The sequence below is a fragment of the Antennarius striatus genome, chromosome 13 (assembly GCF_040054535.1).
Source record: "Antennarius striatus isolate MH-2024 chromosome 13, ASM4005453v1, whole genome shotgun sequence".
NCBI lineage: Eukaryota > Metazoa > Chordata > Actinopteri > Lophiiformes > Antennariidae > Antennarius > Antennarius striatus.
In genome coordinates, this window is record NC_090788.1 from 2,989,715 (window position 1) to 3,009,272 (window position 19,558).

The following is a 19,558-nucleotide window of genomic DNA, read 5'->3' on the forward strand; positions in this document are numbered from 1 at the left end:
AAACCTTGTTGTTTATTTACAACCACTTTGGCTTTTTAATGCAACTGGACGTTAGCCAAGAATACTCCAATAAATATATGAGTCAAAGCCGGGCTGTTGCCAGCACTTCATTACGACTGTGGTCAGAGTCCAGATGCAACACCACAACCCCACCCAGAGACTTTTAACCTGCCAGCTTCCTCTTCAGATTCCATTCTTAAACATCTGCATCCAGGAACTCGGGCTTCCGTCCAAGCTATTCCATTCTAATTTAAATGATTCACACTAAGTGTGTGACTCCAAGTTAATGTGTTAAATATGTTAAAAACACCCTCCTAATGGAGAGTGAATCTCCTCTTCTTGGAAATTTATATTACAACACTCCTAAGAACGACTTTTTTACTCTCTTGTCTCGCAAATCAGGCTAAGAGCCAGTCACACATTCAGACGCTATCAGTTCAGACACTTTGCATAATGCATTAATGTCACGTATCGATGGTCTTATGTGAGTTTATCCCGGCGTTTCTGCAGCGCTTTTGTTTTTATCGTACTATAAATACGCTACTTCTGACTGTGTGTGACCGTGATCCGGTTTCGTGTGATTTGTGGATTGAATATCCCGGCGGTCCTGAAAAACCTCGTGCGGCTCGGGGAAACTTAACCGAATCGGTGTCTGCAGAGCGTCAACGCCGTCATCCTACACCTCTGTGGCAGGAGAGGTCTGAAAGCCAGGAGAAGTCAGAACACTGGACACATTGATTGTTCCAGTGTGACACTATTACACCCACTGACACACACACACACACACACACACACACACACACACACACACACACACACACACACACACACACACACACACACACACTGAGCCTACTTAGGGCAGCGCAGCTTTTATGGAATGGACCATTTTTTATAGGCAGCAAAGAGCTCCTCACTCCTAAGGCTCTAAGTGCAGATGGTTTATTGGGACACTGTAAAAACCATGGGACTTCTGAGGGAAACACACACAAACACACACACACACACACACACACACACACACACACACACACACACACAGTCTGCAGAAACCAATAATCGCTGAGATAATTTCTTAATTGATAATTTCGCAGTGAAACTTCGAATCAACCCAGATCACGTGTCAAAAACAAACGTTATTCCGAAGAGACGCTCTTTAAATTTGTTTTAACGTCCCAGTTGTCCCAGTCCCTCCTGAACAAACATCCTCTTCCTCATCCGTCACGGAAACACATCAACTATCTACGCGTCGCATCGTGAAATTTAACTTTGCTTAAAGTCGAGACTGATCCAAGAAATTCTTTGCATAGCGACACATGGCCTTTCCTAGTATGTGTGGGTGCCTGTGTGTGTGTGTGTGTGTGTGTGTGTGTGTGTGTGTGTGTTGCTTTTTGCATGCTCCAATGGAGATATGCCGGAGAGCCCGGGCCCAGGATTCCGAACATAACCGTAACCGTTTAAGGCCGTTGTTGGTTAGTTTTCTAATGAAGGGAAGCCTCGGCGTTGCAGACTGGAGGTACGAGAAGCAGCAGCAGTCATAATGATAATGAACACAGTAACAGCTGCACTAGCAATATTGGATATTGCACAAATAATAGCTGTAGAGGTAGCAGTAATCATATCCCTTACAGTGTGTGAGGACGATAATGGAAGTAATATTCAAGGCGCGTTTAAGTCTGGCAGGAAGTGCCTTGGAGATTATCCAAATGAAAAGAGAGCGTCCTGATATATCTTTATTTATCCTTTTAATACAAGTATTTGTTTGCTTTTTTTTTTTTTTTTTGCTTTGCTAATATTATAATCGCTCAAATTTATTTGATTAAAAAAACAGAAAAATGCTCATTAGTCGTATTTGTTGCTAAAGGCTAGCGTCGATGAAAGCAAGTTTTAAGTCGATGGAGTTGTGTTTTAATTTTCCATTAGCGCGTTAACTCTAATACATGAGGTGTTTTTAGTTTACAGTAACATCCATAGAATATTCCTGAAAATGTTGGAAAAAAGGCAAACAAAAAAAGAAAAAGGAGGTACATTTTTAGTTTGATTTCCGTCCTCCGATCGAGATTCATTGTGTAGTTTTTTTGTGTTACTCGCCAACAAACAAACCAACAATAGCAGAAAGGAGACATTTAGTATCAACAGGTTAATAATAACTTTTTTTTAGATAGATAGATAGATAGATAGATAGATAGATAGATAGATAGATACTTTATTAATCCCGGAGGAAATTGCATATATCCACTGCTCAGGCATTACTTAACAAATAATACTGGATAAACACCAGGAGAAAAGGAAACACTGACATCACAGGACATACCACAAGACATACATTACACTAACAGACAGGCACATGCAGCACTAACAGGACTTATATACTAAACTATAACTAAAAATATAAACAGTATAAAATTTAAAAATATTACAGTATTAAGATATAAACAGTATAAAATAAAATCTAAACAGTATAAAATTGAATTAAAATATAAAAACAGTATAAAAAATAAATAAATTTTATATATATATATATACAACAGTATAAAATTAAATTTAAATTAAATTAAATCCATTTTCAACCCCGTGCTGACCTCGCCACCTCCCCCCCGCTCCTCCTGAGAGAGTCATTGTACCCCCTGATGGCACGGGGCACGAAGGAGGACCTCAGCCTCTCTGTGGAGGCGCTGTGTGACAGCAGTCTGCCGCTGAAGGTGCTTCTCTGCTGGGAGAAGGTGGTGTGTAGGGGGTGCCTGGTGTTGTTCATGATGGCCTTAATTTTAGACATGGTCCTGCTCTCCAGAAGCATATCCAATGAGTCCAGGCTCAGCCCGACCACTGAGCCCGCTCTGCGGATGAGTCTGTTCAGACGGTCCATATCTCTTTTCCTGGCCCCCCCACCCCAACACACAATGGCGTATGACAGCACACTGGAGACTACGGACTGATAGAACATGAAAAGGAGCTTAGGACAGATGTTGAAGGAGGCCAGCCTTCTTAGGAAGTACATCCTGCTCTGCCCCTTCTTGAACACACAGTTGGAGTTGAGTGACCAGTCCAGTCTGCTGTCTAGCTGCAGTCCCAGGTACTTATAGTTTTCTACCACCTCCACCTCACTGCCATTGATGATCACCGGCTGTGGAGAGGGAGGTGTCCGCCGGAAATCCAGAACCATCTCCTTTGTCTTGGAGACGTTGAGCTGGAGCTGGTTCTGTTGACACCACTCCACGAAGTCAGCCACCAATGCCCTGTACCCCCCCTCATCACCCTCCCGGATACATGCCACTATCGCGGTGTCATCGGAGTACTTCTGTATGTGGCATGTATCCGAGTTGTGCTTGAAGTCTGATGTGTAGAGGGTGAAGAGAATGGGGGATAGAACGGTCCCCTGTGGCGCCCCCGTGCTGCTGGTCACCATAGAAGACAAGCAGTCCCCCATACGGGCGTACTGGGGTCTGTCCGTTAGGTAGTCCGTAATCCAGCTCACGAGGTAGGGGTCCACAGCCATGGAGGTCAGACTTAAAACTGATCAGACTTAAAACTCTAGAAAGAACAACTCGCTCCACCTCGAAGAAGAGATGTGGGCATCATATTTTTAGATTCGGTGGCAGGAAGTGCACAAACTTTTTTCTTTTATCCTCTTTTTTTTTTTTCTTCTTCTTCTTTTTCCTCTTTCCGAGCGGGGGCTGCGTCGACGCGACATCAACCTGTACTGTTACACACATCAGCGTTGATTCATCGCCGCTTTGGTCTGGCGTAAAAGGCGAGACGAGCGCTTCTGTCGAGACGAGTCGACATGAGCGACGGTTTAGGAGTGGGGGGGGGGAGCATCTTTGATCGCTTTTGTTGTCTTTTTTCCTTCTTTCCTCCATCTCCGACATTTGACTTTCAAGGTTTTCTCGGGTCTCGATTTTTAATATATATATATATATATATATATATATATTGCGTCTCTGTGTAATGATGACACTTCAACCGAAACCTCAAAACCCTCAACCTCAGCACCGCTCCGCCTCACCCTCCCCATCCTCCTCCCTCTGCCGCCGCCATCATCCCTCAGCTCACTTCAGAAAAAGGAGAATATTGGGGAGATGAAGCGAGAGAGAGTGGAGAGAGGGGCTTTTTGGTATGCGCAGCGCGTGGCGAATGTGGAGCGTTTCCGACGCCGCTGCCTCTCCTTCCTCCCCCCTCTCCTCCCCTCTCTCACCCCCTCCTCTGTCTGTCTCTCTTTTGCTTGTTGCATGGAGGACTTGGCGGCGCTCCAGTCTGGGCTTCCTGCCACCGCCGAGGGTACAGTATGTACAGTCTACCTTGTGCCAGCTATTTGTTTTCTCCCTCTCGTCTCGTTCTGTCTCAGTCCACATTGTTTTTTCTTTTTCTTTTTTTTTAATGCCTAATGTTTGAGCCTCAGCCGGCGTACCGAGGTTCAAACAGGGTGGAGAGCCGTGACTCACCTCAGGGTTCAATTCAAGGTCCTTGATGTTGTTTGCTCGATATTACACCAACATGTCAGATAAGAATAATTCCCGTATTTTTTATTTTTTGGGACTAGACTATTCAGGATAAAAGATCGACCCAGGAAAAAAAAAAATATATATTTTTTTTTTTTTAATTTGTACCTGAAATAGAAACTAAATCCCAGGATAATCACGGCTGTTCTGAATGAAACTGGAACCAGGATAAAAACACACCAGAGTCGAGTTGGAGCCAAGTTAAACTGACTTTAGCTGACATGGTTTCTTTGCCCTTCCATAACTGGATGGTTTTGTTGCTAAAAATCCAACCAGACCTGCAAAATTTCAACTGAAATGTAAATAAATTAAAGGTTGGTGCACCAGAACGGTTTTCATTCATCGTCCAAACTGTGTGTGTGTGTGTGTGTGTGTGTGTGTGTTTGTGTGTGCACACGTGTGTGTCGGAACCCATCAACCGTGACCCGACCAGATATGATCCACGGCTTTTATTTTTCCAGATCAAGTCGTCGCAGCGTAATAAGATTAACCGACGAGACTCCTGGAACACCCGCGCCGCATCTTCCGTCAGCAGCAACTCTTCATCTCTGCTGCCTTTTATATCTTAAGACTCTTAATCCTCCATTTACAGTACATATACATATTAAAGAGTTCCCGGATTAGTCGTGTGAGTGAGACCTGAAGCACATTAAAAACAGACTCTTGCTTTATTCACAGGCTACGTGTCTTGCTTAAGGGCCCAGCGTGATGATGTATGAATGGAGAGCCGCTTCTCTTTAATGTGTTTCCTAGTAGTAAAGGGAACAAAAGAAAACCAGTGGATTACACCATCTGCTTGTCTTTATTCACAAACTACCTGGCCTTGTTGCTGATTGTTTTCTTCAGGTTATATCCTTTGCATATTTCCTACTTTATTTCAGAGCGCAAACAAACAAACCTCGGATTTTTTCTTCTTCTTTTTCTTTTGTTTCATTCAAAATTTATCGACTGGATTTCTGCTGAATCCAGTCGGCGTTTGAAATCATTTCTTTTCAACTGTTTAAGCTTGACTGCCTGAATGAATAGACGGCGACATGAGCTGAGGTGGAAAAGCTTCTTTTGTGCTCGTTTTCAACCCTCTGGGGTCGATTTGTGACACGAATAGTTTCAGAAAACCGTCAGGGTCACACGGCGGTCACATGGCGGCACGCCTCCTGTGCGGAAATGACTCAAAATACAGCATTTTATACACATATTACAACAAGGAATAGAAAAAGCATTGGATTATTTTGTTCTTATTCCATATGTGTCTTTAAAATGGAGACGTAACGGTGCGTCAGACAGACATCTGGAGACAGAGGTGTCAAACTGTAAAGAATCTTTTCAAAAATCACAAAAAGCTACCAGTAATTGATTTAAATGGCAGTTTGTTCTTCACCCATCAGTCCCAGTTTATCCCCTAGCCCACGTGTCAGACTCATGGCCCGGGGGCCGAATGTGGCCCACCTTATCATTGTATGTGGCCCTCGAGAGCATAAAAGGTCAGAGATTACATTTAGTTACATTTATTAGTTACATCTGGCCCTTTGGAGGACAGACATTATGCTGATATGGCCCTCAATGAAAATGAGTTTGACACCCCTGATCTAGCCCATAATATATCCCTGCATGGAAACTTATTTGATCATGTCCTTGACTCATATGCTAACGCTGTGTCATGGTGTGCAGCACGAGCTTCATCGCTTTGGTATGCCTGTGTTTGGTTAGAGCATCAGTCAGCCTAGAGGGAGGTTTACAGTTTAGAACTGACTTTATTCTGCCCAACATCAGCTCCTTTTTGGTGGTGGTGGTGGAAAAAAAAGAAGTCCTGGTGGAGTTCATGTAGAAAGAGATCACCATAACTTCAGCTCAGACTAGAGTTAGCCTAAAGTCTGGTTTTGTTCTGATCTGATCCCGATCAGCGTGGGACTGAAACGCTCATGTAAACGTCCAGAGCGTTTTTTTTTTTGTTTGTTTTTTAGATGAATGCAAAGAATTTGGATGTGAACCCTTCGAGTCTGGGAGCTGCTTTCCCGTTACCCTTTCCACCCCCCACCCCCATCTGCATTTCTAACTCTGTGGCGTTTGTTTGGCCTTTTTGGCCGTCGGCCGCTCGGCTGTTTTTGGCGTCACGCCGGGTTCTTCCCTCACCGTGATGACGCCATATTTGTGCCGGCAGGTCTGGATGTTCTGCCAGCATTCCAGCATTTATGATCGCTCGCAGATGTGAGTCCAGGAACATACTGTACTGTACCAAAACCCAGAAATTAATGAAACTTGACTGCCTTCCAGGCCACAAATTCCTAAATGTGTCTGTGTGTGTGTGTGTGTGTGTGTGTGTCTGCTTATGCATGAGTGAGAGGAGAAAGACTGGAGACTCGGGGGAGGAGTGGCAGAGGCAAAGCGCTATTTAAAGCAAGAGGTCGGAAAAGGAAAAGGAGAAAAAAAAAAAAAATCAAGAATGATCCGAAGTGTTTTGCGGTTTGCATGTACATTTTTTTTTCCACCCCAGCTGATGCACACGTGTGCAGACATCTACATACATCACAGCTGTTTCCTGGCTACATTAACCCGGGGGTGACAGACAGAGCGACTAAACAGCAGTAGCTCATGCTCTGGTAGCATAACGTCACCCCCCCCCCCCACACACACACACACACACACTCTGTAACTTAAAGCTCCCAATTTTCATGCACTTTTTTTGCAAAACGCTCCCTCGCGCGCTGATTTACCGTCCTGAACGCTGCCCGGATTGTGCAGGTGGATAAATCTCAAGGCAGACGTGGTGCTTGCCCTGCCGTAGCATCGGCCGTCGTCGTCAGGACGATGGTACTTTCACCCTCCCGCAGAGACAGACTTGTTGGATGTCAAATCCTTCATTGGAAACGCTTCACCTGATCTCGGCGTACCTGTGCTGAAAGCTTCTTGGAAAACTCTTGTTCTTGTTTATTTGAAGAAGAAATAAAGTAAAAATAGTCGAGCCTGAAAAGAATCCGAGCGATGACAGTCTCTGATTGATCCGGCTGACAGTTCCGTGTCTGGAAAGTACGCTCGGGGAGTGGAAGGCCGGATTATTTTGCTCAGCGTGGCTCCACCTGACACCTGTAGGATATTAACTGGAAAGGTCTCTTTTATTGGGTTAGCACAACCGCAGTTAGCATCAGAATCAAGAATTAGCTCATCTGTTGGGGCAAAATCTGCCTGGAACAATGTCATCGTTTTGCTTTAGTTAGGGTTCCTTTTTTACCCTTAAATAAAATATTAGCTCCTCAATGCTACGCTAAGTCAACTCAATTGTGTTACCTCAAAAATCGACATATTTCCCATGAACCCCGTCACTCGTTCCTCCCTGGAATAAAGGAATCTTTTTTTTTTATATTTGTCTGTTTGAGCTCCGTCTACCATCTGATAGTCACACAGTTTGCGTTTGTTGTTTCATAAAAGATTCGACGCCGTCAATCTCGACGTCGACGCCGATCCTCCAGCGGGGGCGTCGTCTCTTATTGATGCTACACGCAGAATCCGAGCAGCTCGATGCTAAACTAAAGCGTTTAAATCCTTTTTTTTTTTTTTTTTTTTTTTGGTGGGGTTTGAAAGTTTTTTTGTTGAGAAGAGCTCTCGTTTGTTTTTGCGATATCGTCTCGTCGGACTGACGCGTTTTGATTTGAGGCGATGTGCGATTGAACAAGCGGGAACGCATGAAAGCAAAAGTTAAAAAGGATGCGAAAAATCGTAAGTTAATAACTCCAAATTTAACCACTGTATAAAACTTTATCTTGAACAATTATACCTTTAATTTATCGCCTTTTTAGGCTTTTTTTTACTTTCTTACAGCAAGGGAACAAGATAAACGTAATGTAATAATTCTATAAGTAATTAGCTTTTGTCAAACAAGCAGCTTTGACAGACGAGACTATTTTCAGACAAGAAGAAAATAACAGGAGGATTTCTTTTATATTAGAAGTGGGGGTGGGGGGGGGGTACAGCCGCGTCGAAACCTTTCGGTTGCTAAGGAGCAAGTGCCCCTTTTGCTCCTTTAATGGGTGTGATTTGGTATTCCGCTCCGATGCCAAGTCTTATTTTTTGCATGCGAGACAAAGTGTTTTGATGGAGGGTGATTGCTGAAACGTCTGTGTGTCTACACCGAAGGCTGTTTTTCTTTTTCTTTTCTCTTTTTTTTTTTTTGCAGGAGAGAGAGTTTTATGGCCTCTCGCAGTACAGTACACTTTGTCCCTTCTGTTCAAAACGGGAACACAGTCGATTGAATTTTGGATTCACTTCATCATCCCTCCCTCCTCCCAGCAGCTTTGTTGTCAGCCAGCGATGTGTGTGTGTGTGTGTGTGTGTGTGTGTGTGTGTGTGTGTGTTTGCGTGGACGCGTGCATGCGTGTCTGAGTGAGTGAGATGTGTGTGTCTTGTCTTAAAACTCAATTATTGCAAAGGCTGCCAATTAATTTGCTCTCCTGGAAATTCGAATGATACTGTAGGACACACACACACACACACACACACACACACACACACACACACACACACACACACACGGAGCTCAGCATTAGCTAGAAGAGGATGCACAGGCTGCAGACATTCATTTGCTTCGGAGTGTGATGTTGAATTAGGTTGTGTGTGTTTTGGGGAGGCGGCTGAATAGAGAACACTGCTTAAAGGGGCTAAAGTGGGATCAGGTGGAATTGCTCGGATTTTGTCTCCAGGTATTATGGGGGTGTCTTTTTTTAGGTAGAGTGGTCCTCCAGACTATCTCAGGGTGTCCAGATGACAGAAGGGGCGGTGGGGGGGTGGGGGGTGGGCAGATTGTGAGTCCAGCCCCAGGATGTTAATTTTGATTGGAGGCGTCTCGGAAAAAAAATAGAAGTGAAATGCAGTCAAACGACTCCTGAAAACAGAAAACCTGTAGGAAAGACAGACACCTGGTGCTTCATACGGCATGTGTGTGTGTGTGTGTGTGTGTGTGTGTGTGTGTGTGTGTGTGTGTGTGTGTTTGTTCCGTGGCACACGAGCCCAGCTGGCCTTTAATGCCCCCCCCCAAAAAAATGAGAAGTTGCACGACAAGATGTATTTTGTAAAATCCTGTGTCGGTGCGGTTTTTTTAGTATTTGAAAAGGGAAAACCAAAAGTTTGCAGAGGAAAAACCGTCATGTTAAGAAGCGCGTGTGTGTGTGCGTGTGTGTGTGTGTGTGTGCGTGCGTGCTTGTGCGGTATTTGGCGCGATCCAGTCGTGCAGTTCCGTATAGCAATTAGTGGTACGCGGCCGCGTTGGGAGGAGGTGCTGGAGCGCGTCTGGAGAACACATGTCGACATGATCTTTTTTTTTTTGTGTGTGTGTGCGTTCGCTGTTTGATATGCGATTATTAGACTCGCAAAAAGATATTCACGCAGATCGCTGGAGCTCGACGGTCTTATCTCGGTGTGTCCGTCTGGGGTGGGGTCATTAAAGGATGTTTGAATCCGTTTACAAGTAGTTCCCCCCCCCCCCCCCACTCCCCTTCCCCAAGATGAAGAAGAAGAAGAGTGGTGGGTAGCGCAGGGGAGAGATAAGGTTGTGAGAGCGGGAGGCTAAATTTAAATCGTAATTGGCCAACTTCCACAAGCTTGTGGGCATTTTAATGAGTCATAATAACTTCATTTAAAACCAGCTGAGCAGAAAATAGATTGGAGAGCAGCCTGTGGCTGGTATGGATTTGTGTGAGTGCGTGCGTGAAGCGCCACCGCGCACGCCCACGCTCAGCCAATCGGCGAGACGTACATCCGGCGCGGGTCCGCGCCGACGCCGCAATTCCCAATGTTTGTACGTTAACGGACGCTAATGACACAATCATCTCCTTCCTGGTTGCGGCCCGGCGTTTAAATACATCAGGTTGGAGGAAAATGGATTCTCTCCAGCAAAGAGGTGAAAAAGAAAAAGTGAAAGCACGCGTTTGATTGGACCAGATTCCGAACCGCAGGTGTGGTCGACTGTAAATCTCACCTGTTTTGTTTTTGTGACGCCCGTCGGTGTGTGTGTGTGTGTGTGTGTGTGAAACCGTCACGCGTCGCGCTTCAGGAATGCGTGTCGAATAACGCTCGATACATCCCATAATGCACCAGTATTATGATTCCTGCCATCAAGGATCATAAAAACATTCCGATGAGTGAGTTTCAGCTTGTCAATGCAATGCATGATGGGAACTGGAAAAGGTTTTTTTTTTTTAAAATATTTTTATTCATTTAGTCATCGATTCCCAGTGGATCCGAAAATTTTGTTTCTTGCAATAAATTCTGGAAGCGCATATAATCCGTGTTCCTGGAATATGTTACGTCATTTGCAAACCTTTGGAGCAAGAATTTCATCTTATCTTAGTTTAGCTTAGCTTAGCGTCGTTTATAGTTTATATCAACACCCTCTGTCAGCGTTTTTAATGATATAAACACCTACAGTAGTTTATCCCAACTTTTCCTTTCCTTTTCTTCCCTTGGTGTCTCCACATTTTCTACCAGTCAGCCTGGTTTCAACATGTGACCATAAACCCAGTGTGTGGTTGAGATCTGGTGACTCACCAGCACAGAGCACCCCCCCCCCCACCCGTCAATCCTCCCTCTTACCCCCCTTTCAAACCATGACTTTACTATTTTTGCTGCGTCTGCTGCAGAAATTCTCCTGAAAATGACCTCCTGTCTTTTATTTTCCCTCTACTTAACTTATTTTTTTCAGGCTGGGGTGGGGGTGGGGGTAGGTTCTGGGCATCTGGGTTTAGGATTTTTTTTTTTTTAAACCCGACCCATGAATGCAGCTGTGTACTGTCTGCACAGCTGATTACAGCTGTGAGCAGCTGTTTTTGTTTTTTACTGCCACATATTTTCCCTCTATTCAATAAAACCATGAGTAATTGCGCAAAATCTGCTAAAAAGATGTCGCCTCTTGTTTTTTGGGTTGTTGTTTTTGTTGCCAAACTTGTGTGTTTATGATCCAAGTTGATCATCGTTCATTTAAATTCATACATATAATATCTCTTACTGAAAATCGCTCGTGTTTCGGATCTTCCTTCCTTGTGTTTTTGTCACCGTCATCCTCTCTCAAGCTGTTTTTGGTGGGAAAAAAACAAAAAAACAACCACAGCTAAAGCACTGTTTCCAGAAATTCCTCAGATTTCTGCAGCGTTATTGCCCCAACAGTACCACCTTGTTCTGGGTAATGATATGACAGTGTGTCACACATTCACGCATGGCGATTAGATTTCCATTTTTTATTTTTTTCATTACCACTTTGTTGCAAGTTTTCCGTAACGAGATCCGCGGTATGCGGCGACATCGGCAGAAAAAGAAAAACAACAAAAAAACGGCGAGACGTCGTGCTTTGACAGCTCATTCGTCGAGTCGTGTGTGTGATTAGGGAACTCGTACGCCAGCTGAGACAATCGCACACGTGTGTGTGTGTGTGTGTGTGTGTTACATTATGCTGGTTGGATAAACGGTTTGTGTTCCTCTGCTCTGCACCATGTGACACATCTTCACCGATTGAATTAAACTCCTCATTTCCACTCACTCGTTCAATTTTTGCTCCAAATATTGCCTTAGAATAAAATCACGGCTTCTTTTCATTTCAGATTTGGATGCTTTTCCACCTGGGACGGCAGAGTGTGTGTGTGTGTGTGTGTGTGTGGGGGGGTGATGTTTGCCACACAAACGTTAATAAAAGTAAATACTCTCTCCGGCGCGACCTTTTTTATTGCATTATGTAAGTTGGCCCAATAGCTCTGGGAAACTTTTTAGATCAATTTCGCAGCACAGATTAGAAAGCTATGAATCCCATTTATGGAAGAGCTCCCTCATGAAATACTCCTTTTGAAACTTTTATATTTTCGGATTGAAGGAGAGAATGAACCCCGGCTAAAGCAAAAGATCCGCCGACGGCGCTTTCATGTCGGGCAGGGGGGGAGGGGGGGGGGGGGGGAGAAAGAAAGCATGAGAAAAGTGAAAGGAGACTGGAGCGAGTGAGGCAGAGGGAGAAAAGATAAAAGCACTCCCAAAGCCATCTGGAAGTAGCCGGGACACACAAGGATCGCTTTTTATGCTGCTAATTCCACTGGGAGGTGCGACATAAAAGCAAAAGGATGGATATTCTGTTATAACTTTTCAAAACAAGCAAGCAACAGAATAATTGTAATGGGACTGGCCAGAGAAGAGCTCTTCGGTCCAGGGGTAAACAGACTTTCCTCTCACATCGTATTGATTCCCATCCACCATCTGTTTCAGGTTATTGGGGTATCTCTCCGTTTCCATCCTGGGACTTGATTTTGCTGCCTTGTAATGATCCTTTTCCCGTTTTTATTCGTATCACATGTCAGAGACCACGTCCAGCCGTCGTTTCCGACGTCTTATTGGCTGACGTCTTTATTGAAACACAATGAAATGATAAATCCTCACCGTTCTTGGGGGGGGAGCCAGGGTCATCCTCTTCGGACACGTTTCCGGCAGGTTGATGCTTGTCAGAGAATCTGAGGTCTTATTGACAGTTGGGTTTTAATGTGAGGAGGGGGGTTTATGCCGGATTAGACGACAGTCGTGGTAATCCGACAGTAAATCTGGAGTCAGAAACTTCAAGATGTTTCCCTGTTTTGTGCTCAACGGGGTTTATGTGTGAGTTTTGGAGCGTCTGGGCCGTTGGATTACATCAGACGTGCATTGATAGGACTCAGTCTTGTGTTATATTTCAACTGTTTCACACACTTTTCTTCATGACGTGTCCACATATACATAAACGTGTCTCCATCCGGGGGTTAAAATGAACGATGGAGACTTCAGGAGTTGAAATGAAGCTCTGAAATGTGGAAAATTCTTTGCAAACTCTGGACCAAACATCAAAACGCGCATCCGACCGATAGAAAGTGTTCCACCTCGGACCCGTTTGGGTTTCGGATCGCTGAAACGTCGTCTTCACTGAGGTGAGAGCTTCAGACGAGGCTGCCCGTTTTTACAGATTCTCAGGAGACGGAAAACGGGCAGAAAAGACTTTCTTTTTCAGAACTGACAGCAGGAGAGAAAGAATAGAGGTTAAAAAGGAATATTACAACAATAATATTTTGCTCTTAGGGTCACCCGGGTGCACAGGATTCTGCTTTCTGTTTAAAATCCATCATTCAAAGTGAAGCAAACGGAGAGCGACTGCAGGACACATGAACCCTTTGAACCATACAGACACCATTTGGCCTATTTCTGCCTCAGCTGATCGTACTCCCCCCTACACACACACACACACACACACACACACACACACACACACACACACACCACCTCCTCCAGCTACACATACACACTTCCCGACTTTTGGCTGCCGGCCAGGAGCTGTCATTGCCTCTACAGTATCAGCCCCGTTGTGTATGTATATCCAGCTAAGTGTGTGTGTGTGTGTGTGTGTGTGTGTGTGTGTGTGGCCTGGGAAATCCTTCCAATCCGGACCGATTGGCTCTGGTGAGGAAATCTTTTGACATTTCCTGCAGATCTAAAGTTTAAGAAGAAGCTGAATTCCAATCCAGCAAAGCTTGAAACTTTTCAAAAACTCTGATGAGTTCAGCGTGCGTCTTTTTTTTTAAATTTTTTTAAAACAACTTATTGTCGCTCCAAATTAAACGCAACCGACGAAGGCGAGCCAAGAAAGCTGAGCTCAGTCTCTCATAAATGATTTCTAATTGGATCCCAGTGTCTGGATGGAATTTGAAGAGTTTTTTATTTATTTATTTAAATTTAACCAATTAGTGCATTCACACTGGGAAGTTTGGTGGCGACAGATAACACGGGCCCCGTGGCTACAGGTCCGCGGCGGGGTTTTTTTATTTTAGTTTTTTTAAAGAGTTTATTGCTAAATAACATTTGTTGTGCGTTTTCCCTGATTAGTCCAATTTGCCCCGTTTGAAGTCGACGCTTATTACGTTTTTTACGTGGAAGAATTAACCGGCTGGAAGAAAGGATTTTATAATCAAACCAAATAAACATGTAAATCGATGCACCTGAGTGCGGTAGAGAGAAAAACAAAACAAAACTGTGTTTCAAGTATTTCCTGTTGTTGGATTTCCCATTTTCTGCTCTATCAGCCGTGTCTCCCATTGTTTCTGTTGGCTCGGCGTCCTACCATCAAATATAATTCAGTATATTCTAACGTGATTCATTCCTTTAATTCCCTTTTCCTCCTTTTTTTTTTTTTTTCTTCCTTTGGGGTCTTTTACTACCCAGGTGATCGCCCGGCGTCCCAGCTCTCCTCCCCGACCCCCGTGACTCCAGCCTTAATAAACTCAGCATTGCCTTTGACAATGTGTGACTTGAAAGCAGGAAATAATGGGCCCTAAACACTAAATCTTTACAGGTTATTGACCTGGGAAAGAAGGAGAGAATGTACAGGGGGGCGTCCGGTAACTAATTCACTTCTTATATGACCTTTTTTTTTCTTCTTTTACTGTAAATTAAAAGTAGAAGAACAGGACAGGATGTTTAAATATTTTTGCACAGTACCTCCATTCCCATATCCTACCATGAAAGTAGCTCAAACTTCCATGCCCCCCCCCACCCCCCTCTATACCCACCCAGGTTTTAATAAGCAGCAGCTCAGTATCTCTTGTTTCGCTGTTAAAGTCGAGCTCAAGTTATTTCTGCTGCAAAAGAAGAAGAAAATCAAAATATTTTTAAAAAATGCCGCAGCAACGATTGTTTGTTGCTTCCTTTCAGATTCGGTGCAATCACCTTTAAACCTCAGCCCCCCCCCCCCCCCCCCCCAGGAACCCAAAATGAGTTTTCCATCCCCGATCCAGCCGCCATCTCTCCCTTCCTCTCTTGAACTATAAATGCATTTACAGCACTGTAAAGAGGATGTCAATTGCTGGATTCCCAGCAGCTGGCTGGGGGCAACAGGTCCGTGGTGATCGGAGGGGTTAGGGGGTCACGAGCCGGTCACACCCTCAGGTCTGCACACATGTAAGTGCTCTGCTCGGCTTTGACTCGGCTTCAAACTCTGACGATGTGTGTTCAGTCTGTTCCAGGACTTTTGGCGAAAAGACAGAATGACTTGTTCTGGATATTCATGGATTTAAAAACAGTGTTTTGGCTTCGACTGTCAGTCTTCTTACTGGTGAGGTTTAAATGCTGAAGGTTTAAAAGAACATTCGCTCCTTGAGATGCAGCCAGCATGCTTTATTTTGATTATTCTTTACACAGAAATATCAAAAGTTTCCCAACATTTCCTAGCGAGGTGTTTGCCGCGGTCGCCATGGACACGGCTCACGCTGCTCTGCTGATTCAGGACTACTTTGAGTTTGTTTGTGAGACGTCGCCAGCTTCTGCTTCATGTCAAAACTGCCTCGGGAAACCTGCTGCAAGAGCAGAGAAGTAGATGTTTTTTATGCAGCAGAAATTCATCGGGAGCGTTCACGAGCTGATACAGAGATAAACACGACTCGGCGATGAACTCCCTATAAGGAATAAAAAATGTCAGGGTTCTGAAAGATGCTAGAGCCGCTTTAACGGCACGGACCTGAAAGGATCCGGTTGAAATCAGTCACAACTTACAACTTAAAGGTGATTGCATCCAATCTGAAAGGAAGCAACAAACATTTGTTGCTCCGGCGTTTACAGATTCTTGGCCTTATTATTATCACCAGTTAGACACAGAATGAAACGTCATCGGTGAATAAATCAGCGTCTCCCATTTGACTGTTGCTTCAGACGACTCAAAACATCAAGTTATTCCAAAGTGAGGTTTGTTTATTAGTATTATTAGTATAATTATTATTAGTATGATAATAATTATTATTATTATTAATATTTTATTATATTATTAAGAATTACCATTATTAATATATTTTATTTATATTGTTAATTATTAAGTATTATTGTAATTATTATAATAATTACTATTTTTATTATATTATTTATAATTAAAAATTGTTTTTATTATTTCATTGTAACGTTTGTATGTTAAATACAAATCTTAATCCATTTTAAAAAGACCGGCAAAGTTAAAGGTTAAACTTTTAATATTTTCTGTTTCATCACAATTTTCATTTCATCACAAATCAAAAAGAATTACAAAATTCTGATGTTGTTGGGTTCTCATTCCTTTTTGTCTTGAACACAAACCCATCCAAAATGGTTATCTGCAATCCAGCAGATAGTTGGATTAGTTCACAAATATGCTTGTTGATTTGATCTTCCTCATTTTTTTTTTGGGGGGGGGGGTGATATTGTGAAAATCTGCGCCTCACCGACCACCACAAACTTCCCCCCTGAAGAAGTCGTGAAACAATGTGCACTGGCGTTGACCCTGGTTTTGTCGACTCGGTGAATTATCGCCGTGTGATCCTTCAGTGGGCCTTGGCCAAGAGGTTTGTTCAGTTTCATCACACTTCGCTGCCAGAGCCCGACTCGTCCGCATGAAGAAGACTCTGTTGGGGGTCGACGTTTGGCTGCTACACCTGAGGTTGTTGACGGACTAAATGTACCCGACAACAAGCTCTAGGGAAAGAGACCAACACGCGATAAGCAGCGAATCAATTCAAGGTCGATGCTGATGTTTGGATGACGCAAGAACGGGACTGACATACTTTCCCAACCCGATAGCGTCATCGAAAACAAAACTGTTCTTTTTTTTTCTTTTTACCCCGAGCGGGTGGCAGCTCACCTGGATCAAAGGGCATCAGAGTTCAATCGGGGTTTCGTGGAGTTGGACGTCAACAGGAAGTAGCGTAGCGTTCATTCCCCCCCCCGTTAATACCCAACAGGTAGTCAGATTCCAGCTAGTGTTTGCTTTTGCTTTTGAAGAGATGACAAGATGACGGCTGATTTGAGGAATGACGCGGAACTGAAACGCAGATCAAGGGACAGGGGATTTTATATGGGGGGGGGGGGGGTCCACTTATCTCTGAGAGACGCACATGAATATAATGAAATCAAAGCGCCGAAGCCGCCGTTACTGACAGACTGGATGTTTGTCGTGATGAGCTACGGTTTTTTTCTAAAATGCTAATGGTAGATAGAACTAAAGAAGGTTTCTTTCGGTCTTTATTGTGTTGGGAGTGAAATTAAATGAATTCATTCACCAGAAAGAGGATGTCGCGGGTTCCTTGTCAAGAGAAATGCAAAACCCTTGAAATTAAATCGCAACACAACTTTCACCGACTCCCATCCTGTTCTCTCACATCTCTGGTTTAATCCAGTCTTTTGACATCTTAATAGTCCTTAGATGTCGCTCCTGGTAACTTAAACTTTCTACATCAAGTTCTGCTTTCATGAAGTCGGTTTATATCATCAGGTTTCGCAGTAACCACAAGTGTGGATCTGATTTGGGTCATCAGGTTTAGATGAATTGTGCTCAAAACAATAGTACAGATACTGGTTTGTTGCTAACATAATATATATAGGCTGTTGAGATAGAGAGAGCAACATGTGAGCCACTGATTATTCATCATGTTGGTGTCAAATGATGATTCCACAGAACTGTGAAAACAGAAAAGCCAGGCTAATCAGTGTGTGCATTGGACGTGCTTCTGCAGCCAATCTGCTGTCGGGGCATTACATTTATCAAATAGCAAAGGAGCCTGCATGTATTTCTTTTAAATAAAGGAAAGAATGAATGTATCAACGCTACAAATATTGTAAAAAATTCCCCCAAAACTCCACCACTTAGAATCCCAGCAGCCTCGGCGTAAGACTCGTGTGCACGGCGCCGCTGCAGGAACAGATCTTTAAACGCCCCTGGCTTTGTTACACCCCATCGCAGACGGCTCGGGTCGGTAAACACCAGGCTCTGTGTGCATTTTTCCATTATCACCTCGGATTATTTCGGAGGCAGAAAACCCTTCCCAGCTACAAATTACACAACATCCGAGCAACGGATTCATTTATTTAGACTGAGAATCCAGTTTGCTGTAATCTCATCAAGGCCTCTGTCGACAGACTCAAACTGCGGCGGCGGGGGGTCGCCGGAGTCGGCGTTTCATCAGGAGTCCACCCACCCCGGTCCAAGCAGGATCTATTAATACCAGACCCCCAGGCTTGTGAGAAACGGTCGGCTTTGGCACTTCAGAGCAGCCCGACTCACTTCCTGCCTCTTCACACCAGGAGAGCCCCGGGTGGTTCCTCCGTGCATCCAGCTCTTGTTTCCTTTCTTGCACGTCTTCACACATGTCCTTGCAGACACACACACACACACACACACACACACACACACACACACCAGAGGCCCTGGAGATACACTTGTGTCTGCGGCCTGCAGGAGCATATGGATGCATGTCAAAGCCTCATTTTCTCCTCTCTCTTTCAAAGCGGAGGGGGGTTAAAAAGCAAAGCTGAAAACACATGGCACCTTTCACCTCCACTGGGCGGTCGGGGGGAGGGAGGGAGAGAGGACTGTAGTTTAAGGGGAGGGTGGGGGTATTTTTGAAACACTTGGTCAGTGTCTGGCAACAGCGGGGTAATTGCTGTGACTGGTGAGACGGGGTGTGTGTAGCCTGTGTGTGTTTTTACAACTCAAACCCTTCTTTTTTCTCCATTCACCCTCCACTCCTTCCAGTTATGACAGAATGGTGAACAAAAGACTGTGTCGCAAATGCTAACATGCTATGTGGAAAGAAAATCCAATTTAAGACAAAATAATTCATGAAATAAAAAGATTTTAAGAGAATAAAGGAGTAAAATCTTGATCCAATCTTTTATCATTAAGGCACCAGGTTCCTGAAAGTCCCAGGCCAACACTTCCTGAGTCCTAATCTGATTGTACTTATCGCTTAAAAGCTATTTGAATAGTAATAATAGATGCATAAAAAAGATTGTCTGATAGAGCAAAACTAAAGTGGACAGGACAGTTGAAGGTAACTAGGAGGAAGAGGAGGAAGAGGAGGAGGAGCTGATCTGTGGACTGAGATGCCCTCGTTGTCCCACGGGGCCAAATCTCTGGAAATGGCTCCGGCGTTCAAAAAAGGGAGAGAGAGAGAAATAAACAGTACAAAGGAACAGGGAACAGTGAGGACAGGGAACTGTCTGTGACCTACTGGACAAACAAATTGGTTTGCTGGCAAAATGGATTAAAGGCCTGAGTCGGG

The 19,558-nt window shown here is 44.1% G+C and overlaps 1 protein-coding gene across 2 annotated transcripts in view; it reads left to right on the forward strand.

Annotated features, from left to right (window-relative positions):
• The window catches only part of zbtb16a (zinc finger and BTB domain containing 16a), a 103,056-nt gene that overhangs the window by 42,338 nt on the left and 41,160 nt on the right, over nt 1–19,558 (forward strand). The window lies entirely within an intron of this gene.